The sequence below is a fragment of the Octodon degus genome, unplaced genomic scaffold (genome assembly GCF_000260255.1).
Source record: "Octodon degus isolate 3935 unplaced genomic scaffold, OctDeg1.0 scaffold00130, whole genome shotgun sequence".
NCBI lineage: Eukaryota > Metazoa > Chordata > Mammalia > Rodentia > Octodontidae > Octodon > Octodon degus.
In genome coordinates, this window is record NW_004524706.1 from 2270180 (window position 1) to 2278882 (window position 8703).

Genomic DNA, 8703 nt, shown 5'->3' on the forward strand with positions numbered 1-8703 from the left:
TGTGTAAACTCAGCAAAATATTCTAAAAGAGTCCAGTAGCCCATAATAGCATTGAGTCTTCTGTTTAACTGGCAATGTCAGAAATTATTGACCTGAGGACACTACTTCATGTTACAAACATGCACTGGTTTTTTAAGAAATATTTACCTACAGTATCTCCTGTCTTTAGTTGTTGTTTTGTTTTTTACTTATTCTGATATTATTGATTTATATGGCATTTGTTTTCTTTCTTTCTTTCTTTCTTTCTTTCTTTCTTTCTTTCTTTCTTTCTTTTTTTTTTTTTGGCAGAACCGGGGATTGAACTCAGATCCTTGCATTTGCCAGTCAAGCGCTTATCCTACTGAGCCATCTCCCCAGCCATGCACTGGTTTTTAAAAAGGGAAAGAAGCTAATATCAGTTGCAGGACATACAACTTGCCTAAAGGACATAAAGGAGCGGCTGAGTACATGCAGAAAGGACCAGGCTGATGGACAGAGAGCGTCTGCTCTGCAGAGGTGCCCACAAGCTCTCTGTGGACATATTCAAGGGAACCACAATCCTAACCCAGCCAAGTTATGTGTGCAACAAATTATCTTAATATCCAGAGGGCTGCACGCAGATCCAGGAATAGCCCAGATGCTTCTGAAAAAAAGTAAGAAATGGGAGGATTTGCCAACTTGGCACCAAGACTCACTGCATTTCTCTCTCTGTCTCTGTCTGTCTGCCTGCCTGTCTCTCTCTCTCTCTCTCTCTCTCTCGGTCTCTCTCTCTCCCTCTGGCCTCTCTCTCTCTCTTTCCCTCCCTCCCTCCCTTCTTCCTTCCCTCCCCTCCCTCCCATCCTTCCCAGGATTGTGGGTGAACATCTCTCAAAAGCAAGAGAGATTTTTTTGTCTGCAGAGGAGGAGAAAAAGGTGACAAAATCCTTCAGTTTAGGTAGAACACCTTAGGAAGATGCATAACATGTGGGAAATAATGCAAGCTTTTGTAGAAAAGCACCACCAGAGTAGGGCTATGTGTGTGAGTGATGAATCTGTTTAATCACAATGCAATGTCACATTTACACAAAATCTTCAAAAGAAGGCAAAAGCAAGTGTCATTGGATAGGTTCCTTGTTAAACTCGCACAGAAAGAAACAGATTGTGCTGAACCAATAGACAGCAGTGATTCCACTAGTGATAGTGAAGGTCATCCTACACAGTAACCCTCCTCTCTCTTATCTCCTCACTCCAGTCATGAAAGTTTATAAAACTACAGGTTAATGTATTTATTTTTCTTTATATTTTGTGTTTTGTTTATTATTTTATGTTGTATTACAGTATTGTAATCATTTTTATGTTCTTATTTTTTGGTTGTAGGACGAATCACCTGAGTTTCCATTTTTCTGAGAGTGAAATGCATTTTGATTTCCAAGTGCTTTGGATTACTAGCATGTCTCCAGAATGAATTATGCTTGCAAACCAAGGTGGGTATTTTCTGGGGGGAGGGGTTGGTTTTTGTTTTTTTGGTTTTTTTAATGGTCAAGCGATCTTTATTTGTTGGTGGCAAAAGGTCACAACACTTGAGTACATCCCCCCAAACCTGGGATTAAACTCAGGCCCTTGTGCTTGCCAGCAAGCACTTATTCTACTGAGCCATCTCACTGGCCCCAACACTTGAGTACTTAAACCTGCAGTTAATATTGACTTTTATGCAGGGTAAACCAAAGGAGGCTGAAATGAATCAGAAAAGTTGAGGTCCAGGGAAAAGGCACTGTGAGCCCAACCACTGCAAACTGTGGTGTACCCCGAAATCTCAGCAAGAGCTGAGGAGCCAGAATTACTGACTGCTTTCCTTACTAGCCTTGAACAACCAGTATCTTTTTCCTCTGAAAGTCTTGCTATTGGTCGAATTGGTTTGTCCAGCATGACACGGCAGTCATTCTTACAATAAATCACATTATTTGGTAAGATACACTGCATACAACACATTCAGAATCACTGTTTGGTCTTTCTTCGCCTTTGTCTTTTCTTCCTTGAAGGAGTGGGTGTTGGAGTCTCTTGTATCTCTTTTATACTGGACGCAGGCAGTTTGAAGACTATTTCATCATCTTTTTTTTTTTTTGGCAGAACCGGGGATTGGACTCAGGCAAGCGCTTATTCTACTGATCCATCTCCCCGGTCACTATTTCATCATCTTTATCATTATTCATTTCAACAACTTCAGATTTTTGTTTCTCCAAAAATGCTGGTGTACAAGCTGGTGTGGCTCTCTGGCTATCTACAGTCTTGTCAGGAGTTACGGGAGAGCCTTTGGAAACCCTTTTCTTCTTTTTCTTAAGTATGCCTGGAGCCTTTTACTTTTTGGTGGAGACCTCTTTTTTTTCTTTTTTCTTTTTTTTTTTTTTTTTTTTTTTTTTTTTTTTTTTTGTCCAAAACTTCTTTTTTCTTAGTAGATAAAACTAATGAAGGAAAAATCATAATCAATTCCTCTTGCAATTAATTTTTTCCTAATTTTTTTCTTCTTAAACCAATCTTCCATATGTAACTTTTGTAGTGGTGTCCAATTATGATTATATCGTTTCACTGCCAGGTATATTGGATGATGAACTGGAACTTGCCAGCCTTTTTTGTTTTTGGTTTTGTTTTGTTTTGTTTTGTTTTGGCCGGTTCAGCCCTGCCTTGAGGGAGGGGTTGGCATGGTATGTGGGGTGCTGGGGATAGAACTGTGGTCCACTGCACCCGCCTAAACCTGCCTAAGCAGGCACTTTAGACCACTAAGCTATCTCACTAGCCCTTGCCAGCCTTTAAAAAGATCTTTATGTACCTTTTCTGGTGCATAAAAAAACAAACCAGGCATCTGTCGCCGAAGAGGTAGTTGTTCATCATTTCAGCTACTATCTGAGCCACATCTTCAGGCTGAAATTCCACAAAGGCAGAGCCTCTGCTATTTCCTGTCCTTTTACTTCTGGACAGTCTGAATCTCATGATACTGCCAAACTAGGAGAAACATGCTTTGATCTGGGATTCAAAAAGTACCGGAGGTAGGTATCCCTCAAAGATTACTCTGGGTGTAAGTTCTTGCTTTTTTTGCTGGGTCACGCGACGCCCAACATGAGCCACCTCCTTCTGGAACTGCGCATCTTCCAGCAGGTTCAGAGACTGAATGAGGGTAGCGGGGCCGGAGAACACCACTGCACTCAAGGTGCCCCAGCACGCAGCTCCACACGGCGCTCCTGGAAACCCTCACGCACTCGCCGCTTTCCACAAACCACAGTTTTACTGTATTCTGTTTCTCTGGAGACTCTAGACTAGAGGACAGGGAGAGGGAGGGAAGGGGGAGGAGGAGGAGGAGAAAACAAAAGAGGAGGCACGAGTACACGTTTTTAAGCTTATTGCAGATACTCCCTGAGCAGACCCCAAGCTCAGAGCTGGCAGTGGCTGCCTAGTTCACTATATGCCCCTCAGAGTTAGTCAAGAGAGAGACCCGTACGCACAGCCAGGGCTACCCATGCCCTCTCCTTTCTGAGTCTCTCCCATTCTTGGTTCCATTTCCCAGGGAATAGTTGGGCTCTAAGGTGGCATTTGGGTTGCTTGATGAAAACTATGTGTGTGAAGAGTTAAGGTATTTCTAAGTCATTATGTCCCCACCCCATGTCCAGAGGTCCTGAAGACTAAAACCAAGGATCCAGGATCCAACCCTTACCTTAGATGGGGAACCTGGAATTATGGGTAACAGAAGAAGGGTACTCTGATTTCAATGTTTCCCCTCTGAAATTCAGATGTTGAAATGTAATCATCAGGTAGGGGGGAAAAAAGAAATGTAATCATCATGTAACAGTATTAAGAGGCAAGGTCTTGGGGAGGTGATGATATGATGATGGTGGAGCCCTCATGAATGAGATTAGGTGCCCTTAAAAAAGGATTTGACAGAAGAAGTTTATTCCTCTTGACTTTCTGTCCTCCCATGATCCTCTTCTCTGGATGATGAAGCCTTCAGGGTGCCATCTTGGAAGCAGACGACAGCCTTCACAAACAACCAAACCTACACACAGGAGGTTTAAAACCTCCTGTGAGGTTTTAAAAAGTTTTGGCCTTAAACTTTCCAGACTCCAGAACTGTGAGGTATTAAGTTTGTATTCTTTATAAAGCACCCAGTCCATGGTATATTTTTATAGTAGAACAAAATAGCTAAGAAAGCAGAGTCATTCAATTGCATTCAGAGAGCACTGCCCTCCGTATTAAACACTATACTGGGTATCACAGGAGGACACACAGAAGACCAGACTGCCTGTTCATTTGGTGACAGAGACCCAAGCCCAGCTGCAGCATGCGCATATAACCATGATGGAGACAGTGATGGCCTCGGGGAACTCCTAATGTGACAAGGGCTTTAAAGTCTATGTGGGGGCATTAATCTAGACCCTTGGTGCCCTCAAGTTCTTTTAGCCTTCAGGCCTTGCTCTAGGTTCCATCCCTGTCTCACTGGAACAGGATGCCAGCAATGAAGCATAGGTGACTCAGAGTGTTAGGACACCTCAAGCTAAAGACGCCTTGCCCCCTGTCCCCATCCCATAGAGTTCTTTTTTTTTTCAAAGTTTTATTGATAAACAGATAGCAATGAGACAGTTTCAAATCAAATCAGAAGTACAGTTTCAACAAATAATACACTGCATATATTCTTCTTAGTGATTAATTGCTGTACAAGAAGCGGACTTGTGATCCTATTTACTCCCATAGAGTTCTATAACTTCCATGGAAACAGTGTTCACCCAGACCTTGTCTTCTCTGTCCCATGAAGTTCCTGAGCTATCTACCTATCAGGCTAGTTCTTTTCCTCATAGAGAAGCTTGTTCTTTTCCTCATAGAGAAGCTTGACTCAAAGTTTGACAAGAGCTCTATGGCACAATTTGAAGGCCTACCCTGCAAAAACAAAGAACACCAATGAGAGGACACAAGAACAAGTCACCATGGGTTGACTTCTTATGTCCATTATTAAACTGTTCTCTAGTTTACACATTAGTCTGCACCTCCAGTTAGTGTGATTTTACCCTAACTGAATTTTCAATCCCTGCTGGTGAAAAACATAGATCCTTTCCAGGGTTCAATGCCACATTCCATCCAGCAGGGCAACACATTTCAAACAGTGATCCTCATGGCTCAAAAGTTCTGTGGTAGTCTTTCCAAAAGATGCTAGCAGAAGGTACCACTGGGACCTAGATTCTAAGCTATGGTACTCTGAGGCTCCAAGGATCACAGTAATTTCTCAACCAGAGTAGCTTCCTTCTTATAAGTATTATATATTGGGGTTCTGTGTGAAATGTCACTTAAAGATAGATTGTCCAACTAAACAAATATGTAAGAATGGCTGCTCTTCCACTTGTTACCATACACAAGTCCTGTGCCATCACTTAAAACACTGGGGGACATTAATGATGTTGTCATCATGATGTCAACATGATGTCACCAGCCCATACATCATGTAACAAGACATTACATCAAACCAGATATGCCTTTTACTTTTATATTCAGTTTGTTTACAGAATGTTTTTCCAATTACAAAGTGAGATAGCTCAGTGAACTAATGGCTTGCTTAGGCAAGTGCAGGGATCAGGGTTCAATCCCCAGCACTACATGCCATGCCAGCCCCACCCCTGGGCACACTGAGCTGGCCGCAGAGGCTGGGCATGGTGGCCCATGCCTGTAATCCCAACACTGGGGAGGCTGGAAACAGGAGGATCACTACGAGTCTGAGCTGTATAGTGAGATTCTGTACCAAATGCATAAAAATAACAATAATTATAATTATAATGCATGCTAACTATAACAAATGAAGCATACAATAGAAAGATTTATAAATTATAACTTATTTATAGGGTTTTTGGGCTTTTTTTTGTTTTTTTGGCTGACTCAGGCTGCCTTAAGGGCAGGTCTGATAAGGAAGGCATGGGAAGCTGGGAATCAAACCATGGTCCCCTGTGCCTGACTGGGTTTGCCCCAGCCAGGCATTTAAATAACTGAGTTAACTCGAAGGGTCTCCTATAACTTAATTATAAATTGTAGCTTCCTTAAGTGGGCTCTGTTATGACATCTCTTCTGACGTATGCAATGTCAATATCCTGGTGTATAATCTTCTAGTAGACACCTATTAGGAAGGACTTTTGCTGTCTCTAAAGTCACTAATGTAAAAATCTCCCATGAAAATAAATTCCTTGTTGTATTCTTCTAGTTAATCCCCAGAGATCATCTGGGTCACCATGAAGAAAGGACAACCAGAGTGGATTGGCACTTGTGTAGTTCCAGGGACCAGCAAATGGAAGGCTGGTACCTCTAAGAGGAGTGCTTGTAATGGGAGTCCAGCCTCTGGGTCTCCATGTGGCCTGAGAGATGGCAGAGTTTTGTGATTAAGATTGGGCAGCAGGCAGACCTCAATATAAATCCCACTTGGACACTTTCTGTGCATATTTGGACAATGCATTTGCCAAACCCCAGCTGGCTTATCTTAAAAAAGAAAGGAAAAAAAAAGCAGGAATAATAGTATCTGTGGGTTAATCTAGGTCCAATCTAGGTCCAACCAAAAACACAAAATCCAGCCTATGAAGTCCAAGCAAAAAGGGCTAAAAACAGGGGCCTTAGAAGCTTCCACAGCTGTATGGAGGGCTGAGAAAGCAACAATTGGGGAATCCATGGCTGAGCACCTCAGCTACATCATCCCAGCAGGGATTCCCTGCAGTCTCATCCAGAACCTCTCGGAAGCTCCACTGATCTTCTAGGTAGGTCTACAGCAATAAAGCAAGTGAATGTCAATGAGCTCCTTCAAAGGGACATTTACCTGAAACTCCTTCCCCTGAAGAATGGCCTCACCCCCTTCTCTGCTCTGCAACTCTCCATGAGCATCTCTCTTGCAGACTCACACAGGGGACCACCCAGGAAAAGGCATCCTTGGAAATGTAGTTCCTCATCCTCAAGTCGAAGGTCACATGATGACAGATGCCGGTGACAGACAAAATACTTAACCTTGCCACTGCCAAGGCTTCTTGTGAGATTAAAGAAAACAATGCAAATAAACTCTTAACCAAGTCATCTGCACACAGGTAATACTCAGCAAGTGTCAATAATTAGAATTCTTTTTATAATAATGATCTGGAGCCGGTAGCTTTCCACCATGGACATGTACTCCACTGAATGCTACAGAAAACCCTAAGCATTGGAGCTCCTGTCAAGGAAACGTTCCCCATCATTTCACATCACTCAGCAGGTCCTATCATTTCTTTTTCAGATCCGACTAAAATGGCAACATTTGTAAATTGCTGATCCTTTAATTCCCCCATAAGCACACATTCTAGCTGGAGGTATTCAAGTCAATTGCATTAAAAGACATGAGCTAAATTCTCTACTTCCGTCTCTCCTGGTTTTATATTCCATGGCGACTGCACCCAAAATCACTATAAAGAAAAAAAAAGAACATTATGCTACAGGTGTGTTTCTTCCAGCCTCTATCAATCAAAGTGTGAGGATAACCAATCTCAGCCCCACTGAGGAGCAGGTAGTTCTGGTCTCACCATCACTGCCTAGCACTATCGCCAAACATTTCCAAATAATGCAATGGTTTCAGTACAAACTAATTTTAAAAACTCAGACAGTACCCAAACTTACTTCCCTGAAACTTAAATTCAAACTGTTCCATGGATAACAAAATTATACTTGTAAAGAACTCAAATTGATTGGGCTTCAGAACTCAACATTCAATTGTAGAAAAATGAAATAGGTTATAAACCACAAAAGCCATTGCCAAGTCATTCCTGCTCTGAAGTACATTCTAAACATCACATGGTCACAGGTCGGTGCTCCCTGCAAAGAAATCCATTTTACAAACAAACCCAGAGTTACAGCACCCAGATCTGCAATGCCTTATCCTGATTGATGATTGGCCCCACACTGTCGCTTTCTCAGTGACTAAGGGTAGAGCTAACATTTTTTGGAAGCCGCATTACCTATAAAATTGAAATAATCTCCAGAGAAAATAACCCAATTTAAACTTATTCTCTCTTTAGTTTGAATTTGCTTAGCTCTCTTAAACCTGGCCTGCATTGTTAGCTGTGTGCTGCAAGGCCTTTTGGTATTCTATAGAACTGCCCCTATTCTGATGAGTTTTAGAATTAAGTTAACCCCCAGTTTATCCCAGCACCACTCAAGGGCACACCTGCCCCCAAACAGAAGCTTATGGAGCCAACAATTCCAATTAGCAGGTCTTTCTTAAAAATCCTAAACTCACAGGTGGCACAAACATCTGTCCAAACTGTTAACTCGTGTCTAGGTGCCAGGGTGAATGAATCAGAAAAGGTCTTTGAAATCAGGGAGCACACGGCCTAGCCAAAAGAGATAAACAAATAAGCAAGCGGGTTCACATTAGAATTTGTAAGTCCTAATCTGAAAGTCTCTTCTTCATTTGTCTCATCTGAGGTTGGGCCAAGTCGAGAAAAAAACATGGGAAGGGTATTCTCAGCAGAGGTGATAGCGAGCAAAAGTGCCTTGTGGCAGGAAACATCTTGACAGCTCAGGAGATAGAATACATTGCCAAGCACAAAGGCACAGACAACATATCTGCCAGGCGGGTGTGCGTGCCACTGAGGTGTCTCCCCAGCCCAACATGCACACCAATAAACAACAAAGCCTTCCCAAAATGTTTTTGAATAAACACTCAATAAACACAAAAGATTTTTTTTTTTAAGAACGGGGGATTGAACT

The 8703-nt window shown here is 42.2% G+C and overlaps 1 pseudogene; it reads right to left on the reverse strand.

Moving 5' to 3' along the window:
* Positions 1–1953: 1953 nt before the first annotated feature.
* Positions 1954–3468, reverse strand: LOC101566610 (annotated as a pseudogene).
* Between the last annotated feature and the right edge of the window lie 5235 nt (positions 3469–8703).